The sequence below is a fragment of the Elephantulus edwardii genome, unplaced genomic scaffold, assembly GCF_000299155.1.
Source record: "Elephantulus edwardii isolate Elephantulus edwardi_28Jun2011 unplaced genomic scaffold, EleEdw1.0 scaffold00008, whole genome shotgun sequence".
Taxonomy (NCBI): Eukaryota; Metazoa; Chordata; class Mammalia; order Macroscelidea; family Macroscelididae; genus Elephantulus; species Elephantulus edwardii.
The window spans coordinates 5,710,736-5,732,278 of record NW_006399758.1 but is presented as its reverse complement, the minus strand read 5'-3'; positions in this window follow the sequence as shown (position 1 = coordinate 5,732,278).

The window sequence follows — 21,543 nt, the reverse complement described above, 5'->3', positions numbered from 1 at the left end:
AGATGTCTCATTGGTGCATGACATGTTAGGCTGCTGTTTAAAAGGTGAGTAGTGAGAATTCATGGGAGGAGACTGTGCCTATCTATCTCCCAGGGAACTTCAGACAGGTCTCAATTGCCAAAGCATGGTGGCCCTTGATTTAATAGCAAAATTCCTGCAGACAAGACCACCTGGCCTCCCTAAAAACTATAGCACTTCTCAAAGAAACACAGACTTTAAATTTTGCAAAGGTTTTTTATTACTTATATGCCTCATCCCAGTCTTAGCACTTATATTCTGGATAAACTGCCAATTTATAATCTTGGTTTAGCCACTATTGCCTGTACTGGATGCAGGTAGACTTTTAATGGACTTCTAGGTAAAGATAATTGGCTATTTGCATGCTTCTAAATGTATCAGTTAAAAAGGCACTTCAAAGAATAAACCCAATATATCTTAGAGTGAATATATTATGGATGCAGATTAGCTGTCTTACAGACCTGCACATTAATGAAACCTGGAATGACTTGACCTGTAACTACGCCTAGTGAATATACTATTACCTCAAAGTCACTTATTAGAAAATAGATACAAGTTAGGTAGATTTAATTCAGCAGGCTGACAGTCTGAAAATTTTAAAAATTTAGATGTGAGCCTGAAAAAGTAGCATCACTCAGAAGATATAAAGGACACAAATAACACTAGGTGATGAAATTGTTGTTGTTGTTATGTACTGTCAAGCCACCTTTAACTCATAGTCATCCCATGCACAATAGCTCTGAGCCCTGTTCTATCCTGAGCCAATCGCACTGTCTCCTAAACACCTGCTTCTATTACTCCAGTCATTGTTTCAATCCATCTCCTCCAGGGTCTTCCTATCCTGCACTGTCCCTCCACTTTCCCAAGCATGATGTCCTTCTCTAAGGACGGTTCCTCCCAGCAGCATTTCCAAAGCATGAGATGGAGCTTCAAAATCCTTGCAACTTGTCTTCACCCTCTCCTGGACAGATCTGTTAGGTCTCTTGGCAGAAATTGATTATATTTCCCTAAAAATTATCTCTACAGTTAGAGTTATAACAACCGAAACCTTTCTTTTCTTTTTTTTTAAGACACAGCTTACATGTGTCAATTTTACTATAAGAGTACAATTCCATGCTAATTTACTTTTTAAACCTTCTAACATGACAGCAGAGGATTTTGATGTCATAGTCTTTGAGGAGTTAAGCTGCAAACCTGAAAGCTGTGTCTCTCTGGTAGTTCACATCTACCAGGAGATCCTCTGGAGAAAGGTGGGCAATTACTTCTCATGCAATTGACAGCCTTAGAAACCCAATGGATGGTCATCTATGAGTGTATTTGGATTCTTCAGTGATGAGAGAGGATGTAAAAATGACAGTTCAGAACTGTTCATTGTGACCTAATTACCATGGTACTTTTAAATGAGTAGTTTCATCTGCACACACTACGTGCATGCAATGTTAGTTGGTTTTGCGACTGGTATTTTTGTGGTCACTGATCCTGTCAAATCTTCTGGTGTTTTAACTACGATATTTCAGTAATTAGTATTTGTAAATCTGCAGCAATGACTTTTTTTTGAGAATGAAGTGGTAATTAAAAGAAAAGAGTGGAAAAAATATTGCCTCCCACACAGTTACTAAAAATGTTGTCATTGATAAGGTTGTAGTTAATAATGTTGTGATTCAACATAGTGTGCAAAACAATTTTATTGTTAATAGTCATATAAGCTAAAATGTATTCTTTTAAAATAATTTACAAATATATGTATCACATATTATTCTACAATAAAAATGATAATAAATATCCCTAAGTATTCTTTATGGTCTGGTACGGGAGGGGTAACACCATGATTTACCACATAGGTGACACTTAACCTAATGAAATCATTGTTCCTAGGAACTTTTATGTCTGATAAAATTATGTAAAGGTCCTAAACACTAATCATTTATAGTGACTTCTTAGCTTACTCAACATTTGAATCAAATATTTGAATGGGTATGTGAGTAATATATACATGTCTATTTGTTTGCGTGTGCATGCATGTTTGCATGTTAGCTAGATAAGAGGTAATGTGTTCTTAAATATAGCTATAATATTAGCAATTAAATATATCTTAGTAGAATGTATTATAAAATTACTAGTGAATATCTGGGAGGCCTAGTGGTACAGTCTGTTATGTATTGAAGTGCTAACTGCAAAGTCCATGTTTCAAATGCACCAGTCTTTCCACAAGAGAAAGATAAGGCATTGCACCCCAAATATGCTGACCTCTGCCATTTCCCCAATGTGGGGAAATTCGACTGCATGATTACTGGTAGTTGAGGACTGCTTTTATGCTTTCCCCTGTTAAGAAAATTTAAAAAAGAAACATAAGGCAATTTGTTTTCTCCCTTAAAGATTCACAGCCTTGGAAACTTACAAGACAGCTGCCCTGATTTGGAATCCTTGAGTTGCCTTGATGGCAAGTGGGTGTGGTGTTTTCTGCAAAAAAGAAAATTCCACATAGTTTAGAATTAATTAAGAACTTACTTGTTTCAAAAATCAATGAAAAATTCTGTTGATGTCCCACAAGAAAGAAGCACTTCCACCAATTCTACTTCATGCACTTCATCCTTATTCATTGGACAGCTTTCAGAGATATAACAAATGATTGAAAAGACCATGGCCTGAATCAGGTGTATCTTAGTCTGCTGAGTGATATCATATTTCCTCAATAATTTGGAAAGTTCCCTGACTGAACACTTTTCCAGCACCTGTATCTCCTGATCTCCTGACAGCTGGTACCAAAGCTTGTGGATTCAAGTAAGCTAAAGTTATTGACAGTTTCAGTTCTTTCTCCACCCATCATGATGTTGTCTATTGGTCCAGTGGTGAGAATTTTTGTTTTCTTGACATTGGAATGCATTTCATATTGAAGACTGTAGTCTTTGATCTTCTGCAGCAAGTTCTTCAAGTTCTTTTCACTTTCAGCAAGCAAGGTTTTGCAAGTATGCTTTGGACAGAATACTAAATGATCCAGGAAACATTATAAAAAGATGGAAGGTTATTGTATCAAAAGGAATTGGCAGACACAGAAGAATTTCATGAAACAACATATGAGCAAGAACTTATAGTGATGAAGAAAGAAGTTCAAGCTACTCTGAAGGAATTGGCAAAAACAAGGCTCCAGTAATTGATGGCATACCAGTTGACATATTTCAACAAATGAACATGCTCACTAGACTGTTCACCACCACTAGTTACATTGTGGGAGAAGGATGGACAATTTCTTCCCATGTGATTATCAGCTACGGGTTGGTTCCAACTTTTCAGTACATAACAAAAACAATGTATAATTTATAGATTTATAAAATAAATAAATATATTTTACTGTCTTTGACAACTCCCTGGAGGATAACCTATGTATATATAGATATTTATGTGCTATTTATAGATATAATCTCAACATAAAGTAAACAAGATTCTCACCACTAAGCCAAATGGCAGCATCATGATACATGGAGAAGAGATTGAGATAATTGAAAATTTCATCTTGTTTGATGTGGGAAGCCACTCTGAGCGGGTCTTGGCTCTGGCATGAGCAACACTATTCTGTCTGTGGGCCTCATTTTACATACTCACTTCCGACACTCAGTGGCTGCCCCACCCATCCCTGGGAAACTGTTTACCACTACATCAGTGTTTGTAATTCAATGCCTTGGGGCGTGCCCCTCATTCCTATTGTAAACTGATATCCTGGGCCTGGGTTTCTGTAACAACCTGGCCTACATTAGAGACCTAGGCAGTTCCCTATATAAGCCTGTGAAAAAGTTCAATAAATGGGAGTTTGATCAGGAAGCCTGTCCTGTCCTCATTTCTCACGTCTCTTGTCACTCCTCAATCCCCACTCCTCCCCCTTAGGTCCATGTAGAAAAATCCCGTGGGTTGGGGCAGTTGGCGCCCAACGTGGGGCCTAAGGCACAGAGGCTTTTTTGTGATGGACACTGCTTAGAGAATAAAACGGCTGGCCAGTTGCTGAAGAGGAGGTCGCCACGGAATTACCCACATTGTGGAATAAGAGAACCTTGGAGGTAAGTAAGCAGTGATATCATTGGGCAAGAAATTAGTGTGAAAGAAAAGTTTATAGAAGGTCTCAAAGACTCATTAAAGGTATGAGGAGTAAGGGTTAAAAAAAAAGATCTAGCTCAATTTTTTCTTTCTTTCTTAAGGACATATGGTGTTGGCTTCCCCAAGAGAGAACTATATAGATGAAAAGAGGTGGAATAGGGTCAGTTATGCTTTAAATTACTTTTATCAAGTATTTGGTCCTGAAAAGTTCATGTTACTGCCTTTTCTTACTGGAATCTCTTTAACGAGATCTTAGCTGTTTTTTCATAAGGATATCAAAGATATAGTGGAGGAGGGAGAAAGGTTTCTTAAGGAAGAACTCAGGAAAAGCCAGTTTTCTCTTAATTATGATCCTGGAAATTCTCATAAACCTCTCCTTAATGAAGTAAATTCCCCCCATTCCAAGGATAATGATTCTATTTACATTACAATGCTCCCTTTAGAAGAGGATATTGACCCGAAACCCAGCTTCCCTAAAGTGCTCAGCTTCCCTAAACTGCTGTATCCTTCCTTGAAATTTTTCCATTCAGAAACAAATCATGATGATAATTATTTAATCCCCAAAGAGAAAGCTGATTTAAAAGGTGAGGTAGCTAAGTATTATAGCCCTGATGACCTGCCTCCGTACAACCTAATGCAGCCTTTGTTTGGCCCTGCTTTTGACCACCCCCCCCCCCCCACGGAATTATCCTTTCCTATTACCAGATGCAAATGCTGGACCCCAGGCCCTGGAGGCCTGTACCGTCCTTTCTAAAAGGGATCTAACTTCAAAACTTAAGAACCTCCGGAAGGCCATTCAACTTAAAAAGGAGCACAATGATTTACTTAAAGAGTTAAGAATGCTAGACTTAGAACTCTGCAATGAACCAGCACCATCTTGCCTTGCTCCCCTTCTTGGAGAACAAAGGAAAACTTTCATGCCTTTACAGGCTCCAGTGCCATCTTGTCATTCCCCTCCCCCTGGAGAGCAAAGGAATGTTTCCACCTCAACTAAAAAAGCCTTTTCGCCTCAAATATTTGACCTTTTTCCAGTCACCGAGTCACTTATTAAACACGGAGATGATGATGAGGAAGTACCATCACGGAATTACAAACATTTAGGTTTTAAAACTTTAAAAGAGTTAAAAGCTGCAGTAACCCAATATGGCCCAGTTGCCCCCTTTACACTGCCAATATTAGAAAACTTAGGTGATTTTTGGCTTACCCCTAATGATTGATATCACATGGCTCATGCCATGCTTTTGGGAGGAGATTATGTCTTATGGAAATCTGAATTTTCTGAGAACTGCAAAGAAACCGCCCACCGCAATGCAGAGGCTGGTGGAGAAAGTGCAACCAAGACATTAAATATGCTCATGGGCAATAAGCCTTATGACACCAATGACATACAGAAATAATATCCACCTGGTCTTTTTGCCCAAATTCTAAATGCTGGACTTAAGGCTTGGAGAAAGCTGCCACCAAAGGAGACTGCCACCACCTCCTTGGCTAATATAAGAAAGGGCCCTGATGAATCTTATTCTGATTTTGTTAGTTGTCTTACCAGCACAGCAGAAAGGCTTTTTGGCACTGCTGAAACCAAAACTGATTTTATAACTCATTTGGTTTTTGAAAATGCTAACCCTGCCTGTCAGGCAGCCATCCGCCCACATAGAAGGGGCAAAAGTCTTTCTGATTATATTCGCTACTGCGCTGGAATTGGTGCTCCTGGTTCTGCTCAGACTATGGGCCTTGTGATTGGGGCCACTTTGAAAATCTTTCTCCAGAGACCTGATGGTAAAAAATGTTTCAATTGTGGACAAATTGGCCATTTCGCAAAAAAATTGTAGTGCCCAAAATAGCGTTCTCCTGGCCTTTGCCCCAAGTATAAACGCGGTAAACACTGGGCCAATGAGTGCCATTCCAAAACTGATGCCCAAGGCAAGGCACTGTCTCCTAATCATCAGGAAAACTTCTGGACAAGCCTTTGGGGCAGTCAGGTTTGTTCCCCAAAACACAAGTCTTCACAACCCATCTCCCAGCTCACCAGAGGAACCCCAGGCAGCACAGGACTGGACCTCTGTTCCTCCTCCAAATCAGTATTAACACCTGAAATGGGAGTCCAGGCCCTCCATACAGGAACATTTGGCACTCTACCCCCAACACTTTTGGCCTATTGCTAGGCCGAGGTAACGCTACTCTCCAAGGCCTTCAAATCTACCCCGGAGTTATAGATAATTATTTCACTGGGGAAATTAAAGTTATGGCTGCCTCTCAAAATGCTCCCCTCACCGTCTTGAAAGGACAAAAAATAGTTTAGTTAATCCTTCTTCCTTTAGTACATACCCCAAACCCTGTTGTGGTACGGCACCAAGGTAACCAGAGTTTTGGCTCCTCTGATGCCTTTTGGATTCATCAAATAACTCTTAATCAGCCCATATTGAGACTAAAGTTAAATGGAAAAGAATTTGAAAGTCTTATAGATATGGGTGCTGATGTGACTGTCTTATGAAAGGAGGGGTGGCCTGCCTCTTGGTCCCCTTGCCCCTTGGGCCCTTTGGGCTTAAGGCCGCCTCCTGGTTCAAACCCTAGGCCCAGGCTGGCTAGCCTCACTCTGGGGACAGAGCAAACCTGCACGTCAAACACATTCCTAGAAAAGCAGTCGGCTCCAAAAACTTGCCACGATTCCTGCGCTCATACCACCATGACATTAGGAATTAGAAAATCAAAATTACATAAGGTAAGACCACTGTCAAGGACCTCTCCAGAGTTTTGAAATCCAATGATGTCAGTCTGGAGGCTAAAGTGTGTGTGCCTTATCCAAGCCTGGTCTTCTCAATTCTTTGCTATGTGTCTGAGGGTTGGACAATGACTAAAAATGAAGAATAATTCATGCCTTTGAGTCATGGTACTGGAGAAGAGTAGTAAACAAACAGTATTGGAAAATAAGCAGGTCTGTCCTGCAGAGGGTGAAGCTATGTTGCTTCTTAGAGGCAGGGATTTTGAAGCTGTCTCACCTACTTTGGGCATATTGTCTGGAGGGACCCGTCACTGGAGAAGGACATCATGCTTAGATGGGTGGAGTATAAGCACAAGAGAGGAAGACCTTGGATGGAAGACCTTGGATTAGGTGGATTGATCCAGCAACTGGGGTCATAAAGGCAGATGAGTCATAGACAGAAAGATTGGCTCAGAATAAGACAAGGTTCAGAACTACTGTTCATATGGTGGCACTGAGTCACAGTTGAGTTGACAACACATACCAACAACAGAAATAAACACACACACACACACACACACACACACACGCACACACACACATCCCATCAGATGAAATCCATGTGTATAACTTGAGTTTATTTTTCTTATAAAAGGTATTTGCTATGAAAAGAAATCATTGATTGTACAGAATTCTATCATTCTATCCCTAGCTTCATTTTGAAACCTATACTTGGACCAAGAAGCAGTCCTCAGAACAGAGCAAGGAAATACTGCATACTGTATAGTTCAAAATCAGAAAAGGAGTGTGTCAGGGATGCATCCTGTCTCTGTACCTTGTCAATCTGTATGGAGAACAGATCATTAAGAAAGCAGGGCTTTATGAGGAATGTGGCATCAAGATTGGAAGAAGACTCAGTAACAACCTCTGATATGCAGATGATACAACTTTGCTTGCTGAAACTGAAAAAGACATGAAACACTTTCTGAAAATGTTAAGGACTTTAGTCATTAATATCGATTGCAGATCAACATCAAGAAGACAAAGATTCTCACCACTGGGCCAACTGGCTGCACCATAATATATGGTGAAGGGACTAAGGTTGTTAGCAATTACAGCTTGCTTGGATCCACAATCAACACTCTTAACATCAGCAGTCAGAAAATCAAAAGACTAATTGCGTTGGGAAAATCTGCTGTCATAGACCTCTCCAGAGTGCTGAAGAGCAACGATGTCAGTCTAGCTACAAAGAAGCATCTAATTCAAGCCATGGTATTCCCAATTACTTGTTATGCTTTAGAAAGTTGGACAATAACTAAAAATGACAGAAGAAGAACAGTGGCCTTCAAGTTGTGGTGCTGGAGAAGAGTCTTGACCATACCATAGACTACCAAGAAAACAAATAGGTCTGTCTTGGAGAGGGTGAAACCAAGTCTCTCCTTGGAAGGTAGGATTTTGAAGCTCGGCCTCACTTACTTTGGGTGCATGGCCAAGAGAGATCGGTCCTTGGAGAAGGACATTATGCTTGGAAGGGTGAACGGACAATATAGGAGAGGAAGACTCCAGATGAGATTGATTGGTACAGTAACTGGGGCAATTGAGGTTTGGTGTGTCAGAATTAGTGAGACTGGCTCAGGACGGGGAAGGGTTAAGAGCGGCTGTACATAGGGTCGCTATACATAGCAGGTGACTCAATGGCACATAACAACAATAACATACTATGGCCGATTTTAGAAGCAAGAGTGGCACCCACTTCCTAAAAAGCATGCCTCTGGAAACTATGAACTTTGATAAATGTTGATAATTGTAGAGGGGCTTCAGGCCTTTCATTCATGTCTCTATGAGTTGTGCTTGACTCAATGACAATCAACAACAACTACACACACACACATTTTGATGTTGTTGATTGCCTTCAAGTTGAGCATGACTCATAGCGACCCTATGAACAAAAGACCTGGAACCTTTCTATAACTACCATCATTTATCAAAATTCATAGTTTCCAGAGGCATGTTGCTTAGAAAGTGGTTGCCACTTCAGCCTACATGGGCATGTCCGTGTGTGCATGCGTGCGCACACACACGCACACATACACACACGAGTTTGTTGTACTGAGATAACTTGAGGTTGCTGTAATATTGAACTTTGTGCCCCTGGTGTGTCAAACGCCATGATGGTTACTTATGGTGGACAGTGTTTGGTAGAGCTCCAAGATTAAGACAGGCTTGGAAGCAGGATTGGTTCAAGCTGAGAGAATTGAAGAACAAATTCAAGGAATTGGCTCATATGATGATGTTGTCAGGTGCCAATGAGTTGAATCTAACACACAATGACCCTACGAAAAAAGATCTGTACCCCTTTCCTATCCTATGCCTATCCTTCATAACTTCTGACATGCTTTGTCCATTGCAATCAGCCTTGTGTCAATTCATCTGGTCAAGGATTTTTATTTTTTTCACCAACAATCCACCTTTTCTAGTATGATGTCCTTCGCCAAGAAATGGCCTCTTCTAACAACAAGCCCAACGTATGAGAGACAAAGCTTAGTATTTGCATATTCCTGTCATTACATGAGCTGATTCCTTGAAGTCAGTCTCTCACTCTTTGGTTCTCGTATCTGTTTGTAGTGAAAATAACCAGTGTTCAGGGGAACTTCCAAGTTTGCCTTTGCCCTCTTATCCAGATGAATAGGTATCAATAGAGGCAATAAGGAAAAGTCTTCTTCCCGCTTTTCCAGTTGCTTCAGTCATACAGCTTGGAATACCATTCCTCACTTTGTCTGAACCCCTTTGGCACACCTCCAGAAACAAGTTATTCCTTTACCATCACAACCTTCTCCCAATTGTTTGCCTGTCCTGGGTGAGAAAAAGATGTTAAGTTTTATAAAATTAATAGAAACTGCTCAATGAAACCCTTTCAGGTGGTAACCACTGCATGGGTCATACATGCAATATATATACCTTAGATATATTTCAGAAGCACAGACCATAATAGAGTTTAAAAGGAGAGAAATATTTCACTGCAAAATTGATAACATTGAAGGCAAAATGTAGATGCAAACTTAAGACTAGAGCATTGTTTTATACACAATCAGCAGGACATGTAAATATATGTTAGAAACCAACTTATTATTTCTTCTAGTAAAAGGCATGCAGTGAAGGATGTAAGATTTCTAAAAGAGTATACAATTCTCAACACAACAACAAAGGGTAAGTATCTTCAAGGTGAATGAGTCAGTTTGATTTGGATTCTATCAATATATGTGAAATCTCAGCACCTGATTCAAAACTAACATTCAATAAATTGGTAAATTTGTCAGAATAGATAAAAAATGACAGTTTAAGTACCCTGCAAATTCAAACCAATTAAACTTTTTTAATATTTCATGAATATGTCTAAATTTGAGAGTTGAAATCATATTCTGCATGGTTCTATTTTCAATGAAAAGATAAAAGTAATTTTCCTAGTGTTCATTACAAAGCTTAGAAGTATTCGTAAATACATGTAACCGATGAGTTCAAATTTATGGAAGGTAGCTTTGAGCTATTAAGATGAGATTTAACATTACAAGAAGAATTACAGTTTGAGGAAAATTGTTATTACCCTGCAAAAGAATTTTGTGACTTTTTCTGAAAAAGTCATTTCTGAGTACAATTTATCCCTGAATCATTTTACAATGGCTGTAACCCTGCTATACAAGGGTGATGCCTTCAAACTACAACCACAGTAGCTTTGGAAAAATCAAATATTTCCAGTCTTGAGAGTTGGCATCTGCTGGAGATTAAAGCACTCATGCCGTATAACCTTTTAAATAGCTACTCTCCTTTCTCTAGAGTTTTCAAAAGAATCAGGGTTTTGTTTCTTGCTTATATAGAGAATTTATTCCTAAATAAATAGATTGTCCTTTTCTCCCCTCTGATGTGTATTTTTTCACTTTCACACTGCAAAGTGTACTATTTTTTATGAAGACACTTAGATACAAATAAAAGTTAAAAGTAGCTTGGAATTTTAAGAGTTTGTACCTACGGAAGTCTAAGCAAAAAATAAGTATGTAAAGTGGAATTGTGCTCTATAAAACATGAGAATTTTTTTTTTACTCAGACATTGGATTGATTAATTACAAATATTTGCTTATTATCAATTATTTGTTAAAATTATCCTGAAATCAGAACTCTGATTTAGATGTTGTAAAGTAGAAACTAAATAAGATTTATATTTTCCCACGAAATACTCCAAATTAATTGCACAGATATATGTGTACAGATGTCAAGCGAGGATATGAAATATAGTGTGAAAAGTTATGTAGTGTGATAAACCAGAAAGTTGCTGTTGAGTCTGATTTATGGAAATTCAGTGTATGTAGAGTAGAACTGTGACCTATAGGGTGTTCACAACAGTAAACTTTATAATTGAGGTTGTCAGCTCTTTCTTCCATAGTGACTCTTGGTGGTTTGGGACTGCCAAACTTCTCGTAGTTGTTGCTGTGCACTGTCGAGTCAGAATCAACCCATTGCTGACTCTACGGTGGGTTTTTAGAGGCAGTTAATCCAATGAGAGTAGACTGCCCATTTTTCTTCTGCATAGTAGCTGGTGGATTTGAACCACATGCCTTCATGATTGTAGCACAGCTTTTTACCACTAGGCCACTAGAGCCCCTGTGGTTAACAACAGAATAGTTAATAATTTTTACCATCCCAAATATCTCTCATTTTATGTTGCTCTTAGGTTCCATCTTATCAACTCCAAACCAAATAATCCTTCTACAATGGAACAAAACAGTCAGATCCTGCACCTTCCTGGCAACCTCTGTTGTACATAAGCCTGCTGCTTCAGTCAAATCAACTGAAGGGTTTGTGTTTGGGTTTGTTTTGTTTGAGTTTTTTGTTTGTTTGTTTGTTTGTTTGTTTTTTGCTGTCCCTCTATAAAGCACGATATCTTTGCCAGGACTCTTGTTGCTATGTACCATTGAGTTACTTGTGACCCTGTACAACAGTTATTAAGGTAGTATCACTGACTCCAACACACCAACCCCTGTTGCCCCAGTTAATGCATCAATCCATCACATCAGGGATCTTCCTCTCCTGTGCTGTCCCTCCAACCTTCCTAACATAATGTCCTTCTCCAAGGACTGCTCCTTCCTGACCACGTGCCCAAAGTATGTGAGATGGAGCCTCAAAATTGTAGCCTCCAAGGAGAAACTTGGTCTCACCATCTCCAAGACAGTTTTGTTTTTATGTTCAAGACTCTTCTCCTGATAACATGTCCAAAGTATGTCAGAGGAAGTCTCATCACCCTTTCTTCTAGGAAGCATTTTGGCTGCACTTCTTCCAACAGAGATTTGCTTATTGTTCTGGCAGTCCATAGTATATACAGTTTTCTTTACCGACATCACAACTCAAGGGCATCTTGGGTCAAACACAGCTCATTTTAAAGTGACATTTCTATTTAACACTTTGAAGATGTCTTTGGCAACAACACATCATTTTATTTCTTGATTATTGCTTCCTTAGGAGTTGGTTGTGGATCCAAGTAAAGAGAATTCCTTGAAAAATGTTGATCTTTTCTCCATTTATCAAGATGTTGATTGATGCAATTATGAAGCTTTTGTTTCCTTGATGTTAAGGTACAATCCATACTGAAACCTATATAGTCTTTAAGCTTCATCAGTAATTACTTTAAGTATTCTTAAATTTTTAGGAATAAGACCGTGTAATTTAGTGCCACTGTTGCAGAACAGGACTGACATCAGGGTTGGGGGGAGACTGAGAATGATTGCATAAACTATGTATACTGCATTAAAACAGAAGAGGGAAAGAACAGTTTAAAAGCTATATATGACTGGGTATTTTGGTCATGACAAGAGTCCAGAATAAAGGCTGCATAGTGGAGTGAACTCGGGGGCGGGATTGTATACCAATGAAAGAATTTTTCTTTTACTTTTCAAAGAGAACAGTGAACTGGCATGGGGAAGGGGAGGGAAGCAGGGAGGAAAACGCAACAATGAATGAATGGAAATCCAAAGTTTCTGTAAACGTTAATTAAAATGAATAATAAGAAAATAAAGAAAAAGTTAAAGATAAAAAAAAGACTGTAATTTCTTAGAACAGTTTTTTTAATTGTTAATGAGTCTTCCTCCAATCCTAATGTCACATTCTTATTCATATAGTTAGCATCTCTGATTTTTGCTCAGAACACAGATTGGCTGGTTTGATGAAAGACTACAAGGTGATCATAGGTATTTTCTGATTTTAAAAGGTTTAGTTTCCCTTGTTCTGTTCAAATCATTGCTTCTAGGTCCACATTCAGATTCCACATGAACACAATTATATATTTGAGATCTCCAGTTATTTGCACTCTTATAACAGTGAAATGTGGATTCCACATAAATAAAAGCCTTTGTGTATTTGATAAAACACAGGTTTTCTCTGATTTTTTCTTTCTTTCTGGTATTCTCATATTCTCTGCTTTAGCATCTATCTAATTATCAGCAACGCTATCTCTCATTCTATGTGTTTTACTCAAAACAACTTAAATATCTTGCAATTTTCTGTCAGTGCACTGCTCCAGTCATATTTTTTAAAAAACTACTTTAGTAAGAGTACACTTGTTTTAGTAGTGATTTGGTTTGATAAGTATATTTTGATAGAAGCAAAATAAAATGCCTTAGACAAACATGAGGTTTAGTAAGGGACGACTGTATATGAGTGATGTTAAAAGTCTGCTTTGAATAATGGGTAGAATTCAGTTTTATAAAAAGAGTTTAAAACTTGCATAACTTATCTTACAATTCCATTGAAGAGAGCCTGCCTGTGACAGGAATGTAGTAAGCAGGGGTAGGAAACTAAGGAGAAGAGAAGTGGTAGACAACTAAAGTTATGTTTCTCTCACACCTAGGATAAAAATGCTTTCAGCTTACAAAATATGATAAAGTTATATCAGGAGAATATTTATCTGCCTTTTGTTTTTAAGGAGAACATTTAATGACCTACTTGGAGACATCTGGATGCATGGACCAAAAAGAAGAGAGAAAATTTTGAAGTTTCAAAACTGATGAAGGGATAACTATCCCCAATAAGACATTTTACAAAAAATGTGGGTCATCTAAAAATCTACTAATTGCTGTCTTACCCAATAGGAAGCTGTGATATGATTTAAAATAAGAATTTATAGTTAGAATCTTAAATTTACTGAGTTGAAAGATAACTACTAAATTATTGGATATTTACTATAAATTAAAAGGAGACTCCAGTGGCTTAAGTGGGTAAAGATTTCTGCTGCTAATTCAAAGACAAGAAGTTCTAATTCACCAGTTGCTGCAAGGGAGAAAGGTAGACAATCTCTTTCCTTGAGATTTGTAGCTATGGGAAATCTGGAATTTATTTAAACTTCTGAAAACTTGCTGTGAGATCAGATATGATTTGGTTCTGACTTGGTGGTGCATAACAACAATACTACTACTTGATGTAGTGGTTATAATAAAACTCACTCTCTTGAGAAGAATGAGTTGCTGATCCTAGGGCCTTAGGACCATAGTGTCTGGGAATATCAAGGTCAATTGGAGTAACATATCCAAAAAGATAAAATTCTACACTTTTTTGGTTAAGTAGCAACTAAGAATTTAAAATCCTGCAAGTGGTCATATAAAGTTCAACTACTGATCTCTCTCTTTCTGGAACAAAGAATGGAGGATAAAAGAAAAGATGCACCAAAGCTGTTAACTGAAATGACAAGTGAACTGTGAGAATATAAATGAAACTCTGTGATCAGAAGACCTATATGGTGCCCCACCACCACTGCTGACTCTTCTAAAGGGATCAGAGAAGCTTTTGAACATAGTAGGCAATAATGTGGAACAAAACTCAAAAGTATAAAAAATGGCCAGTTCACTTGTTTGATAGTGACTGGTTGAACTCCAAGATTACACTTATGTATTCTTTAAATTTGAGGCACTCTTAATCCTACGGCTCAATTTCCAGCAAAATTATAGATAGCTCTAAGATGATTTGCACTAGAAAAATCTGCTGTAGGGGACCTTTCTAGAGTACTAAAGAGAAGCAATATCAGTCTAGAGACTAAGGTGCACCTAATCCAAGTCATGGTCTTCATGATTACTTGCTATTCATCAAAGAGTTGGACAATAACTAAGAATGGCAGAAGAAGAATCAATGTTTTTTGGGCTGTGCTGTTGGAGATGAGTATTGAGCATGCATATTATGGACTGCTAAGAGCACAAACAGATCTTTCTGGAGAGGGTGAAACCAGGCTGGTCCTTGGAAGCAAGGATTTTGAAGGGAGGGACCACGAGGGACCTGTTCTTGGAAAAGGACATCATGCCTGAAAGGATGGATGGACAGTGCAAGAGAGGAAGAGCCTGGATGAGATGTATTGACTCAGTGACTAGGGTAATGAGAGTAGGTGTGTCAGAACAATGAAATTGGATCAAGATAGAGTACAGTTCAGAGCTGTTGTACATAAGGGTCGCTATTAGATTCTCTGCCAGAGAAGGAGGGACAATTTCCTCCTATACCAGTCAGATCTGATTTGATGGTACATGCACAAAAAATAACATAAGGGTTGCTATGAGTCTCAAGTGACACAATGACACATAACAACAACAACTTGAGAGTCACAAGGGAGTACTGGTAGCCTAGTGGATAGAGAGTTGAGCTGCCAACCTAAAGGCATGAAGTTCTAAACCACTAGCTTCTCCGTGGAAGAAAGACAGGAAATAGCTTATGCTATCCACTGACTCTGACAATCTGCTGGAGGATATTTCAGCTATAAACTAGTCACAATTTGATAGCAATGAGTTGTAGGGTTTTGTTTGCTTTGCCTTTAATATGATTAACAGTATCTCCAGGAAAGTGACTATTCCTTAAAACAACTAACAAAACAAAAACTCCACCAACTAACTATACAAGATTGAAAGGTCAACAGTTTGTGGGTATAAAGATCAGTAGGCAAGGGTAGAATAAAAGGATTAACAGAAATTAAAATCTCAACTAGGAATTGGGGGAAATGCAGGCACACTGGGGGTGTTGCAATTAATGTCAGAAAACAAAATGTGGATGATTGGTTGAATAGAAAACCAATTTTCTCTCTAAACATTTATTTAAATTGTTATTAAAAAATTAATAGTGAAAGGAAGTAGCAATCAGCAATTAGTAGCATCAATACCAATTTGTCTCTTTTGTAGTTATTACATGTTCATGCATTTGAGCAAATAATCATATATTAATGATTTATTATATACTAATATTTTTAGCTAAAATAGAAATACTTTGCACTTGCAAAATAGGCTAAAGTTCTATCAGGAGAACATATATCTATATTATGTTTTTCGGGAGAACACTTAATGTCCTACACAGAGACATTTCAATTAAAAAGAAGAGACAATGCCTTGAAGTTTCCAAACTGATGGAGTGATAGCTATTACGAATAAGACATTTTACAAAAATTTTCCATCATCTCTAAGTCTACTAATTATTTTTCTTAAGTTTTTATTTCTTTCTTATGGAATTAGACATATGGTAGCAGAAAGGATGGAAATCCTTTAATAAAACCAGTTGCTGCTGGTTTTCCACTGACTAACCCCCAAACTAAAGACTTTCTTTTTTTACAAAACTTGAGGAGTCATTTTTATTTTAGCTGTTCCGGGGGGGGGCGGGGGGAAATCCATGTTTCAGGGTAACAAATTCAGCACCCAATATGGAGCCAGAACTTAACTCCCTCTCTGCTCATTGAGTGAAGAGGAAAAGAGAAACAGAGAGATGATATACCCCTTTCTCCAATGTTTTAAGTCAATATGGGCTTCAGACCCTTCCAGTCTTAGTACTAGAGAAATCTATGGAATCTGAGATCAGAAGTGAAGAGGGAGATGGCTCACATTGGTCTTTCACCAATAGCTGACCCTTCAGTGGATTTTGTAAGACTGTAAGTTACACAGAAGGAGTTCATCTTCCTCCTACAGATATGCTAGTGGATTTGAACTACCAGGGAGATGCCACTTTTGAGTAAGTAGTATAATTCCTTATGGAATACATAACCAGAGCTCCTATTTTTGCATAGATGGCCCCTCTAAAAGCACTAAAAGGCATTGAGAATTTCCAAAGATATGTTAGGTGAATCTTGTAAGGAAAAAGTTTTGGTCCTAATGCAACATTGCACTAGACAGGGTAAAGTCAACAAGAAAGCAGTTGCTTTATTTACCTATCATCCCATTTGTTTAAATTAGCCTTATTTTGTAGTTTGATATTTTAAATGGTCAAGGATTGATGTAATAGTATTACTACTGACTTTTCATGTTGGAAAGAGAGTTTCATTTCCTTGAGCACATTCATGGTTCATTTTAAGAATAGTTGTGCAGTAATTATCCATTTCTCCTCCCCAAAGAGAAGAAACTGCCTGTTGTTAAATTGAGAACCAAGCAAAAAGAAGTTTTGCATTGATAGTTAAGGGGGCGAGGGGACAAAAAGGAAATGCAGGGTTAGGATTATAGTTAAGCGCTTTAATCGATACTCAAATATTGGTAACTATTTCAGGTGAAATAATGAAAACAGGAAAGCAAGATTCTCTCAGTGAGCCAATGAGGACAGATTTTATCCAATCTTATTTTTGCGGCGTTCTTTGACAAAGAAACTGAAAACCGTGTTTAACCAAGTCTGGCCTCGGCTCTTACTATACTATTGGGTAGTTTGTGTAGAGTGGTTCTTCCGACTTCGCTACAGTTTTGCAAAATAAACGTGTTTTGTGTCAGAAAAAAGTAAGTTGAATAACAAATTGTGTGTAGTGTTTCATGACTTTGTGGAAAGATAAATGTGAAAAATTGAAGGTTTCTTGAGCTGTTTTTCCCCTTTGAAATAAGATGGGGGAAAAAATAGCATTCACAAAAGAGAGTCAGATTACCTATTAGATGTTTTCTCATGCCATGTCCTCCAAAAGCTACTTCCTCTGCTTTAGAACCCAAGCCCTCTAAATGCATTTATTCCAAAATAAAAATAGAGAGGAGGGAGAAATGTGTCATACAGTACGATCTCCCTTAAAATGGGTGAAATTTGGCTGAATTTCCTCCTCAAGGCTATACATTTTAAGGAAAATCCCAATGTCAATCCCAGAAGATGCCCTAACTCAATTTAATTGGGTACCTCTTTTCCAGCCTTATAAAATTATATAATTTAAAAAGTAAGCTGCTCATCAACTTCATCCATTTGCTATGACAGAATATTTCACCAAATATTTGCCACTTCTCAGCCAAGCTAGACTGATTGCCATACACCTTTGAGTTCTTTATTCACAGCCAAGGAGTGACAAATGCCAATGCCACAGGTCAGAAAGACAAAGCAGCCCCAAAAGTCCACTTTCATGAAGTTGACCCTCCATCAGGTTTCCAATGCTGAAACCTTTATGGGAGGAGACTTCCTGTCTTTCTTTCATGGAGCCACTGTCCATCTTTTGGTTAACAACCCAGTACATCATAAGGCTTGCTACCATCACAATTTCTTATATGACAGAACAAAGGAACAGAATATGCATACACCAACAGATGGGACATCAGCTAATGAAGCTGTCTCCATCACTGTGCCAAATTGACCATATTGGGAAGGAAAGAGAAGGGTCAGACTACAGCAATACTGTACCTGTGTTTGTTGTGTAGGTCGAACAAGAAGCACTAAAGCAATTAAGCTATCATTTTATTTAAAAAAGCAATTTAGGAACAAGACAAACTCAGTCTTCCTTGAGAAGTTACATATAGCTTACTGTAAGTACACAGATAAGATCATGAAACACAGCAATGTGTCCCCCAGATTGACACAATTTGCATTAGACAGAGTATCCCTGATATTTTATGGAAACTGGAGAAAGTTAAGATAAATGTAGAACTTTTGCCAAGACTCAACTGTTTGAAATAGCATACAAAGTATACCAGAAATGATCTCAGGCAAATCATTTAGCTAGGAAGAAAAGAAGGATTGAAAGACAAGAAAGAAAGGTACTTTCTTGGCATTTGTTTTGACTAAGACCTTCAGGCCCTTAGTAGGCAAGGACACCCATTGCGAAGAAATCACTGCACAATTTACAGAGAGGATGGACAGGTAAGAATGATAATCCCAAAGAAAGAAACACCACTGAGGTACATAAATAGAGAAAGAGTGTTATATAGACCTGGCACAGGGAGAGAGTGATGATTTCCAATGAGGAACCCAGTGGGGGATGGGAGGGAGGTAGAGTGGGGAAATTTCACTTTTCCTTACTGAACCACAGGTCAAAATTATAGTAGGGAGAAAATTATAAATGTTTTCATTTACATTAGGGTTACTCATTCTGTTTTAACAACATGTCCCAAAGAAGTTATATCCTCAAAAAAGACTCAATTTATGCGAATTACCAGAAAAGATGTAGTCCAAGTGTTTTTTAATGGATAGATTGTCAACACAAGAATCATGATATTTAACATCTCCTTAATTTTTTAAAGCCTCTTGAATAATTTGCTCAGCATACAGACTGAACAGTTCCTTGCTCTGTTCACACGACAGCATCTTCGTCTAGGTAGAGGCTTCCAATGAGCCCAATTCAGTGCTCTGGGGTTTCTAATCTTCTCAATGTTAGCAATAACTTATGATCCACACAGTCAAATGCCTATGCATAGTCAATAAAGCAAGAATACACATTTTTATTTGGTTTTTTTTATTCTTTAATTTCAGCTAGGATCCATCTTCCATCTGTAGTGATATCCCTGGAGCCATGGCTGTTTCTGAATACTGTTTGAACTTCTGACAGTTCGCTATCTATGTACGGTTCTAGCTGGTTTTGAACGATCTTCAGCAGTATATTCCTTGCATGTGATATCATTTGGTAGTTCCCACATTCAGTTGCATCACGTTTCTAGGGAATGGGAATAAATATGGATCTCTTCCAAATCATTGGCCAGAGAGCTATCTTCCAAATTTTCTGGCATAGACTGGTGAGCACATTTAAGGCTACATCTGTTAATGGAAACAGATGAATTGTTATCCCATCGATTCCTAAAGCCTCATTTTTTGCCAATGCTTTTAGTCCAGCTTCAATTTCCTCCATTATATTGGGTCCTGTTAATGTGGTGGTGTTATTAGATGCTGTTGAGTTGAGTACAACTCAGAGAGAATCCATGAACAAAAGATCTGAATCTTCTCTGTCCTGTGCTATCCTCATACTTCCTGATACACAAGAGTCCACTGCGGCATTCACTACATCAATCCATCTGGTTAAAGGTTTTCCTCTCCTTCACCAACCCTCCATCTTTTCTAGCATTATGTCCCTCTCCAAGTAATGGCCCCTCTTAACAACATACCCAAAGTATTTTAGGTGAAGCCTCATCATTCTTGCCTCCAAAGAGCACTCCAGCTGCACCCTCTCCAAGATATATCTATTTGTTCTTTAGGCTGTCCGTGCAATGTTCAGAACTGCTCCTCAACACCACGGCTCAAAAGCATCAATTCTCTGTCATCCTCATTCATTGTACAGATATCAGATGCACAGTAAATGATTGAAATGACTATGGTCTGAATCAGACACACCTTAGTCCTCAAACTGATATCATTACTCTTCAAAAATTTGGATAATTCCCTAACTGCAGATTTTCCCAGTGTAATTTGTCTAGTTATTTCTTGTCAAGCAATTCAGTCTTTGTTTTGTTTTTGTTTTGGGGTTTTTTTGTTGTTGTTGATTTTTTTTTAAACTGAGGTGCAATCTATACCCAAAGCTGCATTCCTTGATTATCTGCAACAAGTACTTTAAGTCTTACTCACGTGCAGCAAGCAAGGTTGTTTCAGCTACATAACACAAGTTATTGATGAGTCTCTCTCCAATCCTGATGCCACATTCCTCTTCACAGTGTCTAGCTTCTTGAATAATTTGTTCAGCATACAGGTTAAATAGGTATGGAGAAAGAATACAACCCTGACACACTCCTTTTTCAATTTTAAACCATGCTGTGTTCCCCTGCTCTGTTCATACAACATACATCTGGTTCAAGTATAGGTTTTGCATGAGCACAATGGGCTCAAATGGTACTTCCTGATATTGTTTAGTTTCAGTTCTTTTTGGTATAGTAACTCTGTATTTAGTAATTCCCTCCATTGTTTTATGCTTCCTAAGTCATTTAATATATTGCTATTAGCATCTTTCTACTGAAAGTAGCAATACTTTACTACTCAAGGCTTAAATTCGTTTTTCATTTCTCCTGGCTTGCAAAATGCAGAGTGAGTTCTCCCCTTTTTATTCTCTAATTCCAGGTCTCTGAATATTCTAACACTTTCCTTTATCTTCTTGTGTTGCCCTTTGAAATTTTCTGTTCTCTTTTATTTTGGCATACTTTCCCTTTGTTTGGGCTTCTTGATGCTCTAGTGTGTGTTTCAGAGTCTCTCCTGACATCCAGTTCAGTTTTTTTCTTTCTCCTCTATTTTTGTAATGACTTTTTTGCTCTCTCCATGATATCCTTGATATCATTGCACAACTCATCTGAACTTCGAACATTGGTGTTCAATGCTTCAAACCTATTCTTTTTTTTATTTTATTATTTTTTGTGTGTGCACCATCAAATCAGATCTGACTGGTGCAGGAGGAGATTGTCCCTCCTTTTCCAGCAGAGCATCTGGTGGATTCAAAACGTGTGCCTCTGGGATTGCAGAGCAGCTTCATGCCACTAGGCCACCAGAGCTCCCTTGAAACCTATTCTTTTTTTATTATTTTGTTCTTAAGATGACAT